Consider the following 21,804-nt stretch of genomic DNA (forward strand, 5'->3'; position numbering starts at 1 on the left):
TGCCGATCAGACTCCTCAGTGGAGAGGTCAAGTTTGCACCTTATGAGCACAGAGTTCACAGACGTCAGAACTAGAAATGTAAATGTGGGAAGCGTCAGCATAGAGCAGAACTAGATGTCATTGCCAAGGAGGGAATGCAGAGTAGGGGCCCTAGGACCAAATCCTAAAACACTCCAACATTTAGAAGTTAGGCAGAAAAGGAGGCAGGAAACAACATTTGGGAACTGGCCAATGAAACAGAAGGAAAACGAGTAGTGTGTGGTGTTGTGGAAACCAACAGAAGTGAGTATTGCTAGAAAGAGTGCTTTGGTTTTAATGTGTCCCCTCCAAAATTCAGGTGTTGCCAACGTGATAGTATTAAGAGCTGGAACCTTTAAGAGGTGATGAGGCCACAAAGGCTCCTCCCTCATGAATGGGATTAGGTCCCCTTCTAAAGGGGCTTGACGGAAGGAGTTGGCCCTCTTGCCCTTCTGCCATATTAGGACACAGCAAGAAGGCCCTCAACAAACGCCTTGGACTTACGAGCCTCCCAAACTGTGAGAAATTTTTGTTCTTTAAAAATGAGCCAGCATATTGTTACAGAGCACAAAACAAACTAAGACAAGGAGTGGGTGATCATCTGTGTCAATCAATATGAGGACAGAGAACTGGTCCTTGGCTTAGCAAGCTGAAGGTTGTTTGTAATCCTGAAAAAAGCTTTTAATTTTAATGGTCAAGGTGAAGGTCCAACTGGAGTGGGTTGAAGAAGGAATACAAGAAAAGTAGAATCATTAGCATGAAGACAGTATATGACTTCGACCATTTAAAAATGTATAGGCCTGGCACAGTGGCTCACACCTATACTCCCAGCTCTTTGGTTGGCCCAAGGCAGCCACCCAAATCTGACCACCCGGATCACCTGAGGTCAGGAGTTCCAGACCAGCCTGGCCTACATGGTGAAACCCCGTCTCTACTAAAAATACAAAAGTTAGCTGGGCGTGGTGGCAGGCGCCTCTTAGTCCTAGCTATTTGGGAGGCCGAGGTGGGAGAATTGCTTGAACCCACGACGTGGAGTGCAGTGAGCTGATATTGCGCCACTGCACTCCAGCCTGGCAACAGAGTGAGACTCCATCTCAAAAAAAAAAAAAGTAAAATAGTGAAAAGGTGAAAACAACCCAAATGTCCAACAACTGATGAATGGATAAACAAAATGTAGCATATGCAGACAATGAACTATATTATTCATCCATTAAAGGAATGAAATACTGGAATGTGCTATAACATGAATGAACCTTGAAAATACTATGCTCAGTGAAAGAAGCCAGTCACAAGGCTGCCTATACTGTATGATTCCATTTCTACGAAATGCCCAACAAAGGCAAATCCATAGACTGAAAGCAGATGAATGGCTGTCAGGGGCTGAGGGAAGGGCGGATGGGAAATGACTGCTAATGGGTAACGGAGTTTTCTTTTGGGCTAACGGAGATGTTCTGGAATTAGATACTGATGATGGTTGCATAACATAGTGAATGTACTAAAAACTGGTAAATTATACACTTTAAAAGGGTCACTTTTATGGTGTATGAATTATATCTCAATTTTAAAAATAATTATAGTTTAAGTATAGTAGAACATTAGAGTAAGAAGGTATCTTCCTTGAGCTTTTTCTGAGGACCACCAGTGAGGCTGAGTACTGACAACAGTGAATTAGCTTCTCCCCATCTTGCCTTTCTTTTCCTCTGCAGAGCTGCTACTACTCCCCACCTTAAATATCCACCTCTGCAGAGATCTAATGCTTATACAAAACCAAGGAAAGAAAAAAAGTGTAAACAATTAGAAATAGCTTATCCAGAACTGTGAAAAGGATCCCCTTCTCTCTCATTTGTAACTGTTTCCTAACACAGCTCTGCATGAATTTGACGTCTTAGCAACCTGTGAAATCAGGAACTTCCTCAGCCACTTAAAAAAAAAAAAAAAAAAGCCTGTAATTTTCCGAGTTACTGTAACAAGCCCCCTTCCCCTGCCATAGTCTAAATAATTACTGGAATAATCACTGGAAAAAAAACTGACAACACTTTGAAACTCAGGTTTCCAAGCCACTGGTTTGGGTTGATAGTTTTTAAGGCTAAATAAAATCCCCAGGTGTCTCTCTTCATCTGGGTTGCAGTTGCTCCCTATTATCAGGAAGTATTAATAAAATACTTTTCCAAAAGCAAAAGCCACTAAAAGCAGTTTAAAGGAAAAGAGATACAAACAAGGACACCAGAAAAGTGCAGCAATTTGCAAAACAGGCTCTAGGGTGGAAAAATGCTATTTACAAATCTGCTTTTACAGATATGCCTCCACGTCTCCTGAGTTTTCACCACAGCCCAGGCATTTGGTTCCCAGGCCCAGCCAGAGCTGGGTTTGGGTGAGACACTGGCTGTCAGAGCCCAAGGCTCAGAAGCACTTCTGGGCACTCTGCACAGGACCATTCTTTTCTACTGAGAATACAGTAAGATGCAAACACAAATGATAAACTTAAGTCCTTGCAGGATAAATTTCAGGGCAAAGGAAATCTCTGGATTATAAACACAGTCAACAGGCTAATCATGGCAAAGGAAGCTCTGGACTCTTGAGTCTTGTAATTACACTAACACAACTTTTTGTGTTGTGTTTTGAGACAGGGTTTCACTCTGTTGCCCAGGCTGGAGTGCAGTGGCATGATCAGAGCTCACTGCAGCCTTGAACTCCCAGGCTCAAGCAAGCCTCCCATCTCAGCCTCCTGAGCTGGGACTACAGGTGTGCACCACCACACCAGGCTAATTTTTTTTATTTTTTGTAGAGACCGGATCTCACTATGTTGCCTAGCCTGGTTTCAAACTCCTGGGCTCAAGGGATCCTCCTGCCTCAGCCTCCCAAAGTGCTGGGATTACAGGCATGAGTCACACACCCAGTTGATCAGTGGTTCTCAAAATACAGAGTGTATCAGAATCACCTGGAGGGCTTCCTCAAACCCAGACAGCTGAGGCCCAGCCCCTGAATTTCTGACTCAGCAGGTGTAAGTAGGACCTGAGACTGCCTCTCCCAGGTGATGCAGATGCCTTTGGTCCGGGGAACACACTTTTTGAGAACCACTGACCTGAATTCCTCTTTGACCATTATTCTTTCAAATTCTAGCTCAGATGTGGCCTCCTCTAACAAGCCTTTCTTTCCAACTTCCATATCCCCTACTTCCTTCCCCAAAAGAATTAATCATTGTACATGCTGCTGTTGATTTCATGTGATACTATAATTTATGGACATGTGTATCTGTCCCATGTCCAGTACCTAGGCCAGTGCTGACATGTGGCAGGGGCTGTTTGGTGAATGAGCACAGCAAACTCGTAGAAGGTCCTGATGTACAACACGCTCTTTTCCTGTGCCTTGGGCTCTCTACTGCTCCCCCTGCTCATAATGCCCTCCACTTTACCTGACTTCTTCAAGGCACAGCTCAAGTACTGCCTCCTCTAAGAAGCCTTCTTTGATACTCCCCCTGCCTTTAGTTTGTGTTCGGTGCCCCTATTCCTCTGGGCCCCCAACCAACCCGTCTATACATATCTTAATAGCTACCATTCATTGCATGCTAAGTGCCAGGGACTCGAATAAACAGAACTGAATTAAATCCTTCAGAGGTTCTTTGGCCCAGCAATTCCCGCTTCTGGAAATTTATCCTACGTGCCAGCAAAATGATCCATATACAACTTAACTCCCTATAGCACTGGTTTTGAAAACAAAATATGAGATGGCAAAATATTAGGAAACCTCAATACCCACTGATACAGGACTGTTTAATTACCGTATATATAATAAAATGGTGTGCAGCTGTCACTGATAGGGGCTAAGTAAAAAAAGCAAGGAGAGTGAGAAGAATGTGAAAATGCTTGTTAAAAAGGGGAGAGATTTTCATATGAAATAAAGAAGGCTACACGTGGGGGGAACTGGGCAGCAGGGAGACTTTTACTTCATAATCTTTCTGTACCTTTTGCATTTTGAACAGTGTTATTACCTATGCAAACAAAGTTAAACATGAAAACAATTTTAAAGACTTTTAGAGAATCACAGAGCAAGAGATTAGGGTGCCCCCCATTTAAAAATGAAATGAGTATGAGGAACTTCTACAAAGTTTAGATTTTTTTTTCCTAGATGACTTGTTCTGTATCTATGAAATGGCCAATAATGAGTTCTATTTTCTATTTCACATATCTGCTTTATTAGTGTCCTCAGTGTGAGCTGGGGCTAGAGTCAATCCAGCACAGCTGAAGTTCATTAAATCTAATGACTACACGGCAGTTCTTTGTGTTTTTGAAATGGAGTTTCGCTCTTGTTCCCCAGGCTGGAGTGCAGTGGCGCCATCTCGGCTCACCACAACCTCCACCTCCCAGGTTCAAGCAATTCTCCTGCGTCAGCCTCCCGAGTAGCTGGGATTACAGACATGCAGCACCACACCCGGCTAATTTTGTATTTTTAGTAGAGACAGGGTTTCCCCATGTTGAGGTTGGTCTCGAATTCCTGACCGCAGGTGATCTGCCCACCTCAGCCTCCCAGAGTGCTGGGATTACAGGCGTGAGCCACCGCGCCCGGCCTTTTTGTTTGTTTTTGAGATGGAGTCTCGCGCTGTCACCCAGGCTGAAGTGCAGTGGCGCGATCTCGGCTCACTGCAAGCTCCGCCTCCCGGGTTCATGCCATTCTCCTGCCTCAGCCTCCCGAGTAGCTGGGACTACAGGCGCCTGCCACCTCGCCTGGCTAGTTTTTTGTATTTTTAGTAGAGATGGAGTTTCACCGTGTTAGCCAGGATGGTCTCGATCTCCTGACCTTGTGATCCGCCCGCCTCGGCCTCCTAAAGTGCTGGGATTACAGGTGTTAGCCACCGCGCCTGGCCTACACTGCAGTTCTTACCACACCTGACCACTCTGTATCATTTATCTGTAATCACTTCCTCCTCCTTAACACACAGTGTCTCTGGGTGTCTATGTGTCAGGATCCTTTGGTTTTCCTCCCGGCTTTCTGATTCCTTCTTAGTCTCCTTTTCCAGTTCCTCCTCCTATGCCTGTTCTTCAGATGCCTTAACGTTCTGCCTTCGACTCTCCTCTAGCTCTCTGCACTCTCCTGGAGCTCCTGGTGACTCTCACAACTTCAATTAACATCTACAGGCAGATAACTGATTTCTAGCTCCACGATGCATTTCTCTCTGAACCTCAGATCAGCACATCCAGCTGGTGGGCAGCTCCTCCATATTCTTCCAATTTGCCGCTCTCCAAGTTAACTTATCACCTTTCCTCATGAACCTGGTCCTCCTTCAGTGGTTCTATTGCCATTACAACCTGCCTACCCACTTTCTCCAGGCAGGACTTGGGGGTCATGTTTAATGGATTCTTCATTTTTCCATCTTCACCCCTCAACTATTTGGCCTTTCCTAATGTTTTTGAAGCCTCCTTTTCTCTTACAACCTGCTGCTACTTTCTAGTTGGGGCCGTAGTCATTTTTCACCATCATGATTATTATACATCTCTCAACTGGAATCTCTGCCTGCACTCTCCCTTCATCCACTCTCTACCCTGCAGCCACACTCTCCCTCCATCCACACACTCCCTCCATCCACTCTCTCCCTCCATCCACACTCTCCCTCCATCCACACTCTCCCTCCATCCACTCTCTCCCTCCATCCACACTCTCCCTCCATCCACTCTCTACCCCGCAGCCACACTCTCCCCCGCAGCCACACACTCCCTCCATCCACTCTCTCCCTCCATCCACACTCTCCCTCCATCCACTCTCCCTCCATCCACTCTCTACCCCACAGCCACACTCCCTCCATCCACTCTCTCCCTCCATCCACACTCTCCCTCCATCCACTCTCTCCCTCCATCCACTCTCTCCCTCCATCCACTCTCTACCCCGCAGCCACACTCCCTCCATCCACTCTCTCCCTCCATCCACACTCTCCCTCCATCCACTCTCTCCCTCCATCCACACTCTCCCTCCATCCACACTCTCCCTCCATCCACTCTCTCCCTCCATCCACTCTCTCCCTCCATCCACACTCTCCCTCCATCCACACTCTCCCTCCATCCACTCTCTCCCTCCATCCACACTCTCCCTCCATCCACTCTCTCCCTCCATCCACTCTCTCCCTCCATCCACTCTCTCCCTCCATCCACACTCTCCCTCCATCCACACTCTCCCTCCATCCACTCTCTCCCTCCATCCACACTCTCCCTCCATCCACTCTCTACCCCGCAGCCACACTCTCCCTCCATCCACACTCTCCCTCCATCCACTCTCCCCCTCCATCCACACTCTCCCTCCATCCACACTCTCCCTCCATCCACTCTCTACCCCACAGCCACAGAAATTCTTTCAAAATGCAACTGACCATTTCCCTCCTTTAAAACCTTCCCTTTGCTTTAAAGTCCAAATTGGTTAACTTGGTTTATAAGACCCTGCATGACCTAGCAGCCCCGCTACTCCCTGCAGCCTCATCTGTGAACACCTGCCTCACACTTGCCTCCAATGCACATTTTATGCTTTGGCAATGTTATCCTGGAACCCACCTGTGTTCTCTCAGAATGCTGCTAAATACAGCAATTACTCAGCAGTATGTAAAGACAGCCTTGAAGCCTGGACCCCACCAAACTCCAAGATGAAGCAGCTAGTGGCACAAAACTTCTAGCACTCACTCCCCCTCCAGTTACCCTAGTAATTTTTGTTGATCATTTATGTCATCCTTTATGACAAGGACATCTGAGGTGAACATCCATAGTATCATACACATTTCTCAGCTGCCTCCCCCAAAACTGGCATCAGCAGAAGAGCAAAGTAACTCTAAGAATCACACTCTACCTTGAACTCCACTCCTGCTACAAGGTTTGCAGCTGGTCTGCTTACCCTTCCCTGAGTCAATATTTTCTTTGTGACAGAGATAGAGTGTTCCTGTAGACGAGACTTAGGTGTGACTGTGTAAGGGAGAACACAGACTGGAGACATGTATCAGGGAAACAGGAACCTCAGCCTAGAATTCAGCACACCAGGTATGCGTGTGCCCTTCCTGCAGAGGAGTTCAACTCAGCTGCCCTACGCGGACTTGCTCCCACTGAAAACCGTGCCCAGCTCCTCTAGTTCTTCACATCGAGTAATCAATCATCCAGTCATCTGGTCACTTACCTGAGTCCCTCCCTGGATGACTCATTTAATATTTATGGCCTGGCAGTTTCTGGAAAGGATAAGGAGAGCAAAAGCAAGGTAACTGCATGGACCTTCTGTCATTCCCACTACCAGGGTTGGGGGATAACCACCCCCTCAGAAGTAGAAGGGAAATAAATACCAGTTAAGGCAACTCAGCTTTCAGATAGCTCTGAAAAATAGCAGACAGAAGTTTTTGAGGAAAATAAAGCTCCTTAAGGGCTGACTGGCAAAGAAGGCCACTGAGAAATTTATATTGAAAGTTTTATATTGACATAGGCGCTTAGGGCACTTAAGAGGAGATTATAAATATAGTTAACAAAGTTGCTATTTTTCATATAATTAAACGACAGAGGTCAACAAACTATCTCATCTTTACGTCATTTATTTGTCATTACCATCTATATAATTACCAGAAATGTTTCATTTGCAGATATGAACATAGCTATATAACATTACCCTAAAGAATGGTAATTGTATTATACTAGAGTATATACAGTATTGTAGAGTATATATGCTATTATACTCTGTGGCACTGAGTAGATGGAGGTATTAGAAGGAACCTATGAAAGAAGGAAAAATATTATGTATTAAGCATTCATCACATGCTAAGCACACTCACAGGCATTATCCCCATTTTACACCTGAGAAAACCAGGGATCAGAGAGCTTAAGCATCTTGCCCATATCAAACAGGATTGACCCCTCAGCAGTCTCGCTGTACCACACTGACCAGCACAACTCTAGTTATCAACTTTGCAGGACAATTTCCAGAAAAGATCATGAAGCTATCTGTGCATGTGCAAGAACAAAGTATCTTGACTTGGGATGACAGACCTAGTGGGAGTCAGCCAGATTTAAGACACAAAGCAACTATATTAAATAATTTTTTGTGTGTGAAAATTCAAAATTAAACAGATAAATTAGGAGAGAATTCTTATAAGAGCAAACAAACTTCTCTAACAGATCTGCACCTATATTTAGAGACCATTAACTTCTTTAGTACTGGGGTGCAGGGCAAAGGGACTTACACAAAGTCATGAATTATAGAGTTAGAAGGATCCTGTGGGTTCATCTCTCATATTTTTTAAAAAAAGAAACAAGGGCCAGGCACACTAGCTCACATATGTAATCCCAACAATCTGGGAGGTTGAGACAAAAAGATTGCTTGAGGCCAGGAGTTCAAGACCAGCCTGGGCAACATAGCGAGACCTCATCTCTAGTTGTCATTAAAAAAAAAAAAAAAAAGAGAGAGAGAGAGAAACAAACAAACTTGGACTAAAGAGGTCAAACGACTGATTTAAAGCAGCATAGCCAGACCAGAAGTCTCTGATTTATACTATTCTAATCTGAAACTGAATCAAAAACTTGGAAACAGCATAGACACAGGCCCATTGGATTACATTCGGATCAGCATCAACCAACAGAAATCCCAGAAGATATGTCACATGAGGTTGTCCTCCTACTGCTGTGAACCTTAGGGTTAAGCAGACCATATCTTTATATTTATTTTATACTTAATAATGCTGATTTCAACAATCAGGTCCATACACTTCATTCCTACATTGTAAAAGTTATACAACCATCTGAACTAACCATGAATTAACGACAACTTTTTGCCTCATCTAGCCCCATTTAAGTTCCTCTTGGCTGGGAGAGGCTCATACCTGTGATCCCAGCACTCTGGGAGGCCAAGGCAGGTGGATTGCTTAAGTGCAGGAGTTCAAGACCAGCCTGGGCAACATGGCAAAACCCCATCTCCACTAAAAATACAAAAAAAAAAAACCCCAAAAATTAGCCGGGCATGGTGGTGTGCGCCTGTAGTCCCAGCTACCTAGGAGGTTGAGATAGGAGAATCACCTGGGCCCGGGAGGTCGAGGCTGCAGTGGGCTGAGACTGCACCACTGCACTCCAGCTTGGGCAACCTGAGTGAGACCCCGTCTTGAAGAAAAAAGTTGTTCCTCTGCTTTTTCTGCTCATGTTCCTCCTGGACAGAGTTAGGAACAAGCCACATGCTATTTATCTTCACGGTTGCTCAGCAGCCTTCATTCATCTCTAATTGACTTTACATCGTATTTCCTTCAGTGATACTTTCAAATCATTCTCATAATTCTTCTGATACCCAACTACTCTCTGCTGCCACTCACTCCCAGCTGAGGGACTGTACCCCAGCTTTAACGAAGCTCAGCTTATTAGACTTAAGCTTCCTCAACTTCCTTATTCTCCATGTCAAAACTGCTTTTCACCTGTTTTCTCTTTCTGCCCTCCCTCTCAGAAGAGAAAGTGGTCATCTTCCTTCCTAGAGTAACTTCTCCACCCACAAGAACTTTTCAACCCATTTCCTTTATACTCTTTTCCTTTGTGCATCTTCAATCTTTTCTTCTCCAATGGCTTTGTGTCCAGTGCAAATACTCAGATCTCCTGAACCCTAAATTAAACAAAACAAGGCAACTATACCTGTACCCACTCAACCACTTACCTTTCTAGCTCTTATCCCTCTGCCTCACTGCTATACTTTTAAAAGTGCCCATGCTTCATCAATCAACTCACTCCTTAAGCTTTTCACCCTAGCTTCTGTCACCACCTAAACTGCTTTCTAAGGTCTCCAGTGATTTCCTAGCTATTATTTGGAATCCTGTTCCTGTGGCCTCATTTCCTGAAACTCCCTGAAGCATCAGACTCTGCTGACTTACTTTGGTTTCTTGAACTGTTCAATGACTCTGAGGGTACAGACCATATTGGTTTTTCTTCTCTATTTAACTGCTTCTTTACTGCCTCTTCTTTCTCCAGGCCCCCAAAAAAGACATTCCCCACATCAGTCTTCTTTCTTTTAGTCCATTCCTATTCTGAATGGGGATTTAGCTGTTACTGTCATATAGGTAAATTACAAATCTCTATCTCTAGCCATGACAACATAGGTTATTTCCAACTTGTTGGATAGTTTCATTTGACTATATTCCACAACACATTAAAACATATGTGTGTGTGTGTGTGTGTGTGTTTTTTTTTGAGGTGGAGTCTCGCTCTGTCACCCAGGCTGGAGTGCAGTGGCACAATCTTGGCTCACTGCAAGCTCCGCCTCCCCGGTTCACAGCATTCTCCTGCCTCAGCCTCCCAAGTAGCTGGGACAGGTGCCCGCCACGATGCCCAGCTAATTTTTTATATTTTTAGTAGAGACGGGGTTTCACCATGTTAGCAGGATGGTCTCGATCTCCTGACCTCGTGATCCGCCTGCCTTGGCCTCCCAAAGTGTTGGGATTACAGGCGTGAGCCACTGCGCCGGGCCGTTCCTACTGACTTCTATCTCACTTTACTAGTTGTGGGTGCCTTATTTATAAACTGAAAGCTCTTCAAGGGCTGAATCCTTATTAGCACCTAGTATGGTACTTAGGGATTTAATAAATGTTTGAAGTAGTAATCACCTGTTTCATGAGATATTTAATTACCTGTTTTATAACCTACATAAATATACCTTCCATAGTATTTCAGGACTTTGTGAAGAGATCTACCTTCACCTTTATACAGTGTTACACTGGGAGCAAGAAGGTCTGGGCCTGACAACTTGCTCTGCCACTTAGCTGTGTGGCCAATTCATCTTCCATAACCTCAGCTTCCCTATCAGTAAAATTAGGATAACAGGTACCTGCAGAATAAGTGAAAAAGTTCTTAAAACCCCTAGCACATGCTTGGCATGGAGACCCTATTTTCCAAAGATGGGCTAACACAATATAACATATTTCACATGCTCTTCTTCAAATATGATGACACTTCTCCCATTGAATAGTGGGGTCCCATCCACTCCCCGTGAACCCAGGCAAACCTCTGTGACTCCCTCAACCAAGACAATATGGTGATACTGTGTAGCTTCTAAGGTTATGTCATAAAAATGTCATGCATTTTCATCTTGTTCCCTTGGGAGGTTAGCTCCTAGAACACACCTGCCATGCTGTGAGGTAGGTAAATATGGAGAGGTCACATATAGGTGCTCCAGCCAACAGTCCCAGGTGGGACCCAGCTGACAGCCACCATCAACCCTAAGACACGTAAGGAAACTTTAGAGATGACTCCAGTCCTGTCTAGCTGCAACTGCTTGAGATACCCCAGGAAAAACTACTTATCTGAGCCCAACCAACCCCCCAGCAAGAGATAATAATAAAATGATTATTGTTGCTTTAAGCTGCTAAATTCTGGAGTTATCCGTATATAGCAATAGATAAATGAAAGAATTGGTGCTCAATATGTTGTAGATGTTAACATAATGCCATTTTAAATTTCAGTCTCCTCTCAACCCTTACTTTTTCGGACTGATGAGTCCTAAACTTATCCTGACCTCACATGGCAGGCACCACTCTCATTCTTTAACATCATGAGTGCTTACTCTGTGTCAGACCCTAGGCTAGATCCATGTCTAGATCCTAGACAGGACAGTGAACAAAACAAAATCCTGACTTTGTGGAGCTTTTATTCTGATCTGGTAGAAAGACAAACAAATATATAATATAAAATAAGAATTATTATTTGAGACAGGATCTGACTTAGTCTGCCAGGCTGGAGTGCAGTGGCGTGATCTTGGCTCACTGCAACCTCTGCCTCCCGGGCTCAAACCATCCTCCCACCCCAGCCTCCTAAGTAGCTGGGACTAAGGCACATACCACCATGCCCGGCTAGTTTTGTATATATTTTTGGTAAAGACAGGGTTTTGCCATGTTGCCCAGGCCAGTCTTGAACTCTTGGCCTCAAGGAATCCTCCCACCTTGGCCTCCCAAAGTGCTAGTATTACTGGTGTGAGCCACCACACATGGCCCCAAGAATTATGAACTTATAACAAATTGCACAATAGTTTACATATATGTTATATAGTAACAAAGGGCTCTCATGCTTATTTATTATTTGTTCTTTTCCAGAAACTAAAGGACTCCAGTTATTTAGCTTCTAGATTTACCTTTTAAATTTGGAGTAATAATATAATACTTCAGTTTGTATTTCCAGTTCCTAAATGTACTATCTTGTATTGTTAACACGCCTTGTAGCTGGGCATGGTCGCTCATTCCTGTTATCCCAGCACTTTGGAAGGCCAAGGCAGGAGGATCACTTGAGCCCAAGAGTTCAAGACCAGCCTGGGCAACATAGTGCAGCTTCATCACTACAAAAAATTTTAAAAATTAGCTAAGTGTGGTGGCGCACACCTGTAGTCCCAGATACTTGGGAGGCTCAGGTGGGAGGACCACCTGAGCCCTAGAGGTGGAGATTGCAATGAGCCAAAATCATACCATTTCACTCCAACCTGGGCAACAGAGCGAGATCCTGTCTCAAAAAAAAAAAAAAAGAAAAGAAAAAAAGAAGAAAAAAAGCTTGTGCCTCTTTTCTGATGGCTTATATAGACTAGTAAAATGTTTCTATAACCTTTCCTAATTACTTGGTTCTTCCCAATATGGATGACTATCATGCTAAAACATTGCTTATGTGAATCAATGGGGGAAAAGATAATTTACAAAAATAGAAGCTGGGCCGGGCGTGGTGGCTCAAGCCTGTAATCCCAGTACTTTGGGAGGCCGAGACGGGTGGATCACGAGGTCAGGAGATTGAGGCCATCCTGGTGAACACAGTGAAACCCCGTCTCTCCTAAAAAATACAAAAAACTAGCTGGGAAAGGTGGTGGGTGCCTGTAAGTCCCAGCCACTCGGGAGGCTGAGGCAGGAGAATGGCGTAAACCCGGGAGGCGGAGCTTGCAGTGAGCTGAGATCGGGCCACTGCACTCCAGCCTGGGCGACAGAGCGAGACTCCGTCTCAAAAAAAAAAAACAATAGAAGCTGCAGCAACTTACAATCCTCCCACCTTGGCCTCCTGAGGAGTTAGGACTACAGGCACACACCACCACGCCCTGCTAATTTTTTTCACTATTATAGAGAGGGTCTTATTATGTTGCCCAGGCTGGTCTCAAACTCCTAGGCTAAAGCGATCATTCTACCTTGGCCTCCCAAAGTGCTGGGATTACAGGTGTGAGCCCAGCCTGTTTTTATGATTATAAAAGTTATAGGCTGGGCACAGTGGTTCACACCTGTAATGATCACTTGAGGCCAGGAGTTCGAGAGCAGCCTGGCCAACATGGTGAAACCCCGTTTCTATTAAAAATACAAGAATTAGCCAGATGTGGTGGCATGTGCCTGTAATCCCAACTACTCAGGAGGCTGAGGCAGGAAAATCGCTTGAACCCGGGAGGCAGAGGTTACAGCAAGCTGAGATAGTGCCACTGCACTCCAGCCTGGGTGACAGAGCGAGACCCTGTCTCAGAAAAAAAAAAAAAAAAAATTATAGACACTCATGGTTTAAAAAAAAAAAGCTAGAAAATATACAATTAAGAAATGAATAAAGAAATGCCAGAATGTTTACTGATTATTCCTGGGTGGTACAGATAATTGTAATTACTTAATCACACACACATACAAATACACACACAGCATAAAAAAAAGTTAATAGTCACACAAGAACATTTCCAGCACTGTATAAAGTTCTCTTGGACAGCACCTTACTACATTACACCGCCACTCAGGACTAGGGTCTGTGGTAGGAACATTTAGTCTTTGTCCATGGGATCATAATTTCATTGACCAGACAGACACATAAAATAGCAAACAATCCAAGGCCAGTGAATGAGAGAGACCAAGCCAAGCACGATGGCTCACACCTATAATCCCAGCACTTTGGGAGGCCGAGGCAGGTGGATCACTCTTAAGCCCAGGAGTTTGAGACCAGCCTGGGCAACATGAAGAAACCCATCTCTACAAAAAATACAAAAATTAGCTGGGCATGGTAGTGCCCAACTGTAGTCCCAGATTACTCGGGAACCTGAGGTGGCAGGATTGCTTGGGCCTGGGAGGTGGCGGTTGCAGTGAGTGGAGATGGTGCCACTGTACTCCAGCCTGGGTGACAAAGTGAGACCCTGCCTTAATAAGAACAGATCACAAATATTATCAAAGTTCAAGGAAATAAAGAGATAACTACAGGTTGATATGGAAAACCCTTCACATGAAGGAGGGAGACATTTACTTAATAACTCACTGAGGGATATGCATATTCTGCAGCAGTCACTGCATGGGTCTGAACTGAGCAAGACTTAGGGGGACCACAGTTTAACAGAGATAAACAATCCAACAGTCAGTCACCCTCCACCCCACATCTTTCATTAACTAGCTGTGTTACATAGGGACCTCTGGTCCTTATGAAGGAGTGATCTCAGACTTCTAGTCTTAAAATGCTGTGATCCAAAAGGAAGAGGAAAAGAGAAAGGCACCAGCGAGTAAGGGAAGCAACAGAGAAAAGGTACAAAGTGGACAGCATGAGCTGGATATTCTGGAACACAAAGCAGAGCCAATGGTGACTTTGTGTTGAGGAAATACTCATTCAATCAACATATGTTTACTGAGTGCCTATTATGTACCAGGCACTGTTTTAAGTGCTGGGAACACAGAAGTGCTCAAAATAGAAATCCCTTCTTTGAAAGTCCCAGCATTCTAGAGGGGAAAGAAGTGACTTAAAAAATTAATAAGAGACCATATTGTATGTCAGATGAATAGTGTTATAGAGTAAAATGAGGCAGGAAGAGCAATAGGCACTTTCAGGAGCTGCGACTCTAAATTAGGTGGCCAGGGGAGGCTCAGTAAGAAAAACCTGAGCAAACACTTGAAGAAGATGAGGGGCTGATGGAAGCAGAGGTCTGAAGCAAAGAGCAGCACATAGGTGCTGAAGCGGGAATATAAGAGACTAGGTTGGAAAAGTGAGGAAAAGCAGGTAAAACTTCTAGAAAGAACTCTAGGTCTCGGAGTCTGCAGATTTAGATTTCAGTAAGAGAATCATTATCTCAGAATTGGAGAGAACTTTACAGTTCATTCAGTACAACCACCCATTAGATTATTATTATTGGTTTTCTTCTGTTTTTTGAGACAGAGTCCCACTCTGTCGCCCAGGCTGGAGTGTAGTGTGTGATCTCGGCTCACTGCAACCTCCGCCTCCCAGGTTCCTCTCCTGCCTCAGCTTCCTGAGTAGATGGGATTACAGGCATGCGCCACCACACCCAGCTAATTTTTTCTATTTTTGGTAGAGACGGTGTTTCGTCATGTAGGCCAGGCTGGTCTCGAACTCCCACCCTCAAGTGATCTGCCCACCTTAGTCCCCCAAAGTGCTAGGATGACAGGCATCAGTCACTGCGCCCAGCCATATTATGGTTATGGTCTTGCTCTGTCACCCAGGCTGGAATGCAGTGGCACTATCACAGCTCACTACAACCTCAAACTGCAGGGCTCCCAAGTAGCTAGGACTACAGGCACACACCACCATGCCTGGCTAATTTTTCTTATTTTTTTGTAGAGATGCTGGTCTTGCTGTGTTGCCCAGTGTAGTCTCAAACTCTTGGCCTCAAGCGATCATCCTGCCTCAGCCTCCCAAAGCAGTGGAATTACAGGCATGAGCCACCACATCCAGTCCCCATTAGATTACTAAACCCACATTACTCCTCCCAGGTGACCATCTTGTCTTGGCTTGAACAATTTAGTGGATGTATCTATCTCCACGTACGAAGACAGTCTGTCACCTGTGGAAAGCCCTGCCTTAGGCTCTAACGTGGGCAGAAATATATTTGCTAGTAATATCTCCTCTTTGGTCTTTTTAGGGGTACTTTGTATTCTATAAACTTCAGACATCTGAAGATACTCAGATCTTCTCCAAGATTTCTCTCCTCTTCACGTTAAACTTAGCTGATTTTAACTTTTTTTTTTGAGACAGGGTCTAGCTCTGTCACCCAGGCTGGAGTGCAGTGGCACGATCACAACTCACTGCAGCCTTGGCTTCTCAAGCTCAAGGGATCTTCCCACCTCAGCCTCCCAAGTAGCTGGGACTACAGGCACATGCCACCATGCCCAGCTATTAATAATTTTTTAAGTTTTTTTATAGAGACTACAATGTAGGTTCCCACTACATTGCCCAGGCTGGTCTCAAACTCCTTAGCCCAGTGGATCCGCCTGCCTTGGCCTCCCAGAGTATTGGGATTACAGGCGTGGGCCACCGCGCCAGGCCTAGTTTAACTCTTATATTACATGATCTCATGCCATGTAAAGTAAGTTAAGGGTGTCTCAGCTGCAAGCTACCAAAACTGACTTTGGGTAACTTAAGTTATGAAAGACAGGAATGTACTGGAAGGATATGTAGTAGGACCCAGAACTGAGGAAAAGCTGAAGACTCAGGTGGTTGAAAACAACAGCAGCTCTAGCGCCCAGATATTAGGAATTAGCCTGTGGTTGTCATGAAGAAGCAGCAACTGTTTACTGAACTTTTATTACTGTGTCATTCAACCTAAGATTCAAATTAAAGGAGGAAAGCATCTATTTGCCTAACATCTGTTGGCCTGACCTGGGCCATGTGCCTACCACCTAGTTGGTCAGGGATGAACTGTTCTCCAAAGCAAAATTGAGCTGTTATCCCCAGAAGAACCTGGATTGGATGCTGGAATGGCCAAAACAACTTATGTCTACTAAATTCTCTCAAAATGTGATGCTTCAAATTCCACATGATCTAGATACAGAGGAGCAACACCAGGGTACTGTCTCCACACATGCTGCATGCCTGGGAAAGTGACCAAATGCGTGCCTGCTTCCTGCCAGACAGGGATGCTCACAAACATATTTGGTTGTTCCTATGACAATCAAAGAAAATGAGTGCAAAATGCTTTATAAACTTGAAGCTAACTGTAGTACTTAATACAGTAAATGCTTGTCACAGCCATTTTATATAGATTTTATTTAATCTTCAAAACTACTCTGTTTCTTGATTATATGCTAAATTAAAAAAACCAAAAAACTATGAAGGTGGAGATTATGAGCGTAAACTCTAGAGTCAGACTAAGTTCAAATCCTGACTCCACTCCTCCAATCTTCAGCAAGTTACTGTTTCTGTGACTGTTGCCTCACCTGTAAATGGGCATAATACTAACAATACACAGGGCTGATGTGAGGATTGTGAGTTAATACAAGTAAAATTCTTAGAACTGTGACTGGTATATATAGCAAACACCTAATACGTATTAGCTATCATTATGAGTAGCACTAATTATTCCATTTTTGCAGGTGACAGAAATGAGGCATCAGAGAGAGAACTAGTAAGTTCTCAAAGTTTATAACGGTAAAGCTAGGCTGGGTGCAGTGGCATGCACCTGTAATCACAGCAACTCATGAGACTAAGGTAGGAGGATCTCTTGAGCCCAGGAGTTTGAGGTTTCAGTGAGCTATGATCATGCCACTGCACTCCAATCTGGGCAACAGAGCAAGACGCTGTCAATCAATCAAGCAAGCAGGCAAGCAAGGAAGCAAGCAGTAGTGCCAGAAGTTGAACTTCATTGTTGGTGCTCCTGACTACCATACTGTTTTCAAAAGACAAAAAAAAAAAAAAAAAAAAAGTGGTAATTGGACTTTAACCCTATACTCAAGTCACGTAATTAAGGATATTTACAAACGAAATTCAAACACGAGAGGGAAAAGGGAAATGATCTGTTATCTTTTTTTTTTTTTCCTAGTTTTTTGAGACAGGGTCTCCCTTTGGGCCCCTTTCCACAGATATTTATTGCTCACCTACCACTGTTCTAGGAGATGGGGTGAGGTGGTGAACAACACAAAGCCCCTACTTTCATAGAGCTTACAATGCAGGCAAATATTACAAAGAAGAAACTGTGGTTCAGTTACCAGGTCTGTCAGACTCTAAAGCCTATACTGTATCTTTCAACCATGTCATCTCTCAGTGGATACAGCTTTTCCCTAAAAGTATAAGCCTAAGCATGCAGTCTTGACACTACGCTCTAGACCAATTTAAGCTTTCTCTCTCTGTTGGCAGTCCAGTGACATCTTCGCAATAAAGTGTTCCTTCCCCAACTCTCAAACTATACCCTATTGGCCGGGTGCGGTGGCTCACGCCTGTAATCCCAGCACTTTGGGAGGCCGAGTCGAGCAGATCACGAGGTCAGGAGATCGAGACCATCCTGGCTAACATGGTGAAACCCTGTCTCTACTTAAAAAAATACAAAAAATTAGCCGGGCATGGTGGCGGACGCCTGTAGTCCCAGCTGCTCCAGAAGCTGAGGCAGGAGAATGGAGTAAGTAAACCCAGGAGGCAGAGCTTGCAGTGAGCCGAGATCACGCCACTGCACTCCAGCCTGGGTGACAGAGGGAGATTTCATCTCAGAAAAAAAAACAAAAGAGAAAAGAAAAAAACCCCACCCTATCAGGCCAGGTGTGGTGGCTCATGCCTGTAATCCCAGCACTTTGGAAGGCCAAGGCAGGCGGATCACGAGGTCAAGAGATGGAGACCATCCTGGCCAACATGGTGAAACCTCATCTCTACTAAAAATACAAAAATTAGCCGGGTGTGGTGGCGCACGCCTGCAGTCCCAGCTACTCAGGAGGCTGAGGCAGAACTGCTTGAACTCGGGAGGTGGAGGCTGCAGTGAGCCGAGATTGCCCCACTGCATGCTAGCCTGGTGATAGAGGGAGACTGTCTCAAAACAAAACAAAACAAAACACCACAACTGACCTATCAGTGGTAAACATATATTGACATGTATAAACTACCCTCTCTCATTAATCCCTAAACTACCTGAGGGCAAGAACCATGTCTTAGCCGTCTTTATAAATCTAGAAGATGATATACACAGTAGATACTCAATAAATCATTGAGAGGAATTCATGAGAGTAGTTTCAACAGAGTTGAGGGTAGAAGCCAGACTGCAATGAACAACGCAGTAAATGTTAGAGAAGAATATAGAGTCTGCTTCTTAAGGACAAGTCTAGAAAGGAAAAGCAGGAGAAATGGTAGTAATTTGAAGGGAAATATGATCACAGGAAAGTTTCATATAGTTTTAAGAATGAGAAATACTTGAACACAGTTGTTAAGGTAGTACAGCAGTTAAAAGAGAGGAGTTTAGAGTCAGGTAGACTTAAATTCTGTGTTTGGAAAGCAGAAGGCATTCAATAAATGGTTTCAATGATTACTACTACAGGTAGGAGCCTGCACTCTGGTGTTCTAACCCCTCCCACATATCCTGTGCTCTAGTCTAGATTCCCTAAGTCTGTGTATAATATGTGATGGCAAAGAAACAGGATCTTTTTTTCTTCTGTAACACTCATTGTGCTATTCCCATTTCCTTGTGACAGTCTGCATGAGCTCATGAATGGCTGCTGTGGAAAATTACTGACGTCACCAGCTGAATAACAGGCTATCTGGAGAGTAAGCAGATGAAACTGATGTTAAATTATCAAAGGTACAGGATTTTGGGCTCCTGCCAAAACCTTCATTGAGAACTAAGAGAAAAACTGAAAACACAGCTTTTTTTAAGCTTCTGAGCCAGCAGGATGTTCCTACATCCACTCTAGCGACAGAAAGATGGCTGTAAAATAAAAGAGATGATTATCTCACTTCCCTTCTCAATATTTCACCCTAATGTCAGGTTCATTTCTGTGAGGTTCTACCCCAGTTCACTTTTCTATCAACCTGATATGTTTCCAAATTCACGAGGTATGCGTTTTTACATTGAAGCAATTGTTTGTTTACAGCCTTTTAATGTTCTGGTCATTGGTTAATGTTCACCTGTTACCCATAGCTGATCAACAGACACCTCACCCTCTCCCCTCCCCCTCCCAGACCACAAACCTCCACGCTTAAAAAGGGACACGGAGAAGAACTAAAGCTCAGGCTACTGTGATAATTAGGGATGAAAAAGCTGCATTCACTTAGAACTATCAAAAGCCAGGAAAGATATCTATCTATAGAATTACAAATTAATCCCGCCTGGCGCAGTGGCCCACGCCTGCAATCCCAGCACTTTAGGAGGCCCGAGGCGGGCGGATCACCTGTAGTCAGGAGTTCGAGACCAGCATGGCCAACATAGCGAAACACCCCCTCTTTACTAAAAATACAAAAATTAGCTGGGCGTGCTGGCGGGCGCCTGTAGTCCCAGCTACTCAGGAGGCTGAGACAGAAGAATCCCTTGAACCCAGGAGGCAGAGCTTGCAGTGAGCCGAGATCGCACCACTGCACTCCAGCCCGGGCAACAAGAGCGAAACGCAGTCTTTAAAAAAAAAAAGAAAGAAAGAAAAGAAAAAAAAAGAATTACAAATTAATCACCAAGAAGAGAAATATGTAGAACAAAGATGTAATTCAGTTGTTTAGAGTGCAGAGAGAATTGGAACTAAAAGATGAGCAAGAAAAGTGGGAAGTGTATGTACTTACAAACCTGTCATGAAAACTACCAGTAAACGAGTCGAAGTTGAAAATGCAGTTTTTGTGAGGCAGAGTCTGATTGGACTTGAATTTACTAAGAACAAGAAGGGTGCGGAATATTCCAGGATATCTCTATCCCACCACAAAATAAAAAGCCCTCAACCCACCCCAACTGGGCTGCGCGAGACTGGAAGACACGCTAGTCACCCAGTCACTGAAAACCTTTGAAACAGCTTCATTTTTTCTCTCCAAATAAAAAAGAGCCTAGATCAGTAAACTAAGTATGAGAATAATTTTCAAAATTCCAATCCTAACCACACCGGGTGATTCTGGCTAACGTATGCCTCAGTTTCCCCCGTGCTAAAATGCACACACACCTGTGTTCCGGGTCTCGGCCTGGATCCGAGCCCGGGTTCTGCACCTGGATCTGACTCTCAAAGGGAAAGGCGCAAGTTAAACCTGAGGAGGAGTCCGCAGCTGTCCCCGTGCCGGAGCCAGCCAGGCTTTTTTAAAAAGCCCCTCGCGTCAGGCGCGGTTTCTGTAAAACCGCTCCCGGCTGCCAGCGCGGTGGATTCCGGTTCCCGCCTCGAACACCTGAGGTGGCCTCGGCCGTCTAGGGTCAGCCGGTCCGGGGTACGCAGCCGACCTCTCCGCCCCGCCGCGTCCCCGGCCCCCATTCCACCCGCGACGCGAGTAAGGTCGGCCCGGCGGCTCTCCGGCCCGAGGCGGTGCTTCTCTCTAGTGGGCGCCTTTGGCCCGTACATCCCTCGGTCAAACAGTCCGACCACAAACGCCCCGCAACCCCAGCCTGAGGGGAACTTGTGGGCGCCGTTCAGTCTCCGCTGACTCCCGTCCCCGCACTCACCTGCCCCACGGGCCACCTCAGCGCCAATCCGGGTCAGGTTAGCGGCTTCCCAGCTCGCACCCAGTCAGCGCTCAGCGGCGCCTAAGCGCACGCGTGGCGGGGCGGAGCATAGGCGGCCGCGGGTCATGCTGGGGGCTGTAGTCGTTCCCGCCCACTTGGCGGGACGCGGCCAGGAGCTTTGCGACCCCGTCCCAAGGCCTTGCAGGCACAGCGATGCTTTTGCCGTCTCACCAATCCTCACATCCACCCAGGCTTCATCATACCTTTCTAGGGACTCCTAACCCTTGTGCTTCCACTAAAGCTATGGTTACAAACATCAGGATCTCCTGATTCTTAAATGAAACTGAGCACCAGCCAGGGAAAGAGGGCATTAAGTGTCCAGGTGTCTGACTTCAGCTGAGCAGACATTTCATCAGTTGTCCCATGTTCTGCCCAGAACCTGAGATCTGGGTAGTTTTGATGCTGGAGTCTGCGTGAGTTTAAACCAATCTTAAAGAAAACAGC

General features: G+C 45.1%; 1 protein-coding gene across 12 annotated transcripts in view; it reads right to left on the reverse strand.

Annotated features, from left to right (window-relative positions):
- Positions 1–21,406, reverse strand: part of SGSM3 (small G protein signaling modulator 3) — a 36,492-nt gene extending 15,086 nt beyond the window's left edge. For 11 of the 12 annotated variants that reach the window (XR_005243469.2, XM_073006694.1, XM_007975871.3 and 8 more), the window contains exon 1: positions 21,301–21,406. The gene's annotated coding sequence lies outside the window, so the exon portion shown is untranslated. Of the gene's footprint in view, positions 1–20,812; positions 21,063–21,300 lie in introns of those variants that run through there. The other variant, XM_073006691.1, reaches the window with a different exon arrangement.
- Between the last annotated feature and the right edge of the window lie 398 nt (positions 21,407–21,804).

The sequence above is a fragment of the Chlorocebus sabaeus genome, chromosome 19 (genome assembly GCF_047675955.1).
Source record: "Chlorocebus sabaeus isolate Y175 chromosome 19, mChlSab1.0.hap1, whole genome shotgun sequence".
Classification (NCBI taxonomy): domain Eukaryota; kingdom Metazoa; phylum Chordata; class Mammalia; order Primates; family Cercopithecidae; genus Chlorocebus; species Chlorocebus sabaeus.